This window comes from Arachis duranensis, chromosome 2, assembly GCF_000817695.3.
Source record: "Arachis duranensis cultivar V14167 chromosome 2, aradu.V14167.gnm2.J7QH, whole genome shotgun sequence".
Lineage (NCBI taxonomy): Eukaryota > Viridiplantae > Streptophyta > Magnoliopsida > Fabales > Fabaceae > Arachis > Arachis duranensis.
Window position 1 is genome coordinate 90,896,839 of NC_029773.3, and position 603 is coordinate 90,897,441.

Genomic DNA, 603 nt, shown 5'->3' on the forward strand with positions numbered 1-603 from the left:
GGTTATGTTTGAGTCCCTGCTCAGAGGGACTTTTCTGCCTTGGCCTCCATGAGGGAACTCATCTCTCTCCTTCTCCAACGGTAAATTCTACCATGTATCAGGAAAAAGTGGAATGAAGATCACCCATTGGAGGTGCTCTTAGGCCCAGTTTGGGTAACCAACTTAATTAAGCTCATTTTGATAAAATAACTTAAACAATAAATGACTCTGTTAAAAGTAACTTATAAATAAATTATTTTGTGTTTGGATTTTTAATTTTAAAAGTGTTTATTTTATAAAAATATGATGAAAAGTAGAAGTATTATGAGAAAAGTAATTTTTTCTAATTTTTCTATAAGCTCCTAAGACCATCTCCATTAGGGAATTCATTCTAGTCCCTATTTATGGCCCACCTGTCACAAAAAGTAACTTCACATCAGCTTTTGCATCATTACCAGTAAATAGGAACTCAAAGAATCTCTCTCTTCTCCATTAGAAGGAACTAACTTTAGTTCCTATTGTGGTCCCACTTAATTAATTAATTAAAGTAATTAAAATTAATATAATTATTATTTTTTTATAATAATATTATTTAAATTTATAAATTTAAAATAATTTAGTATT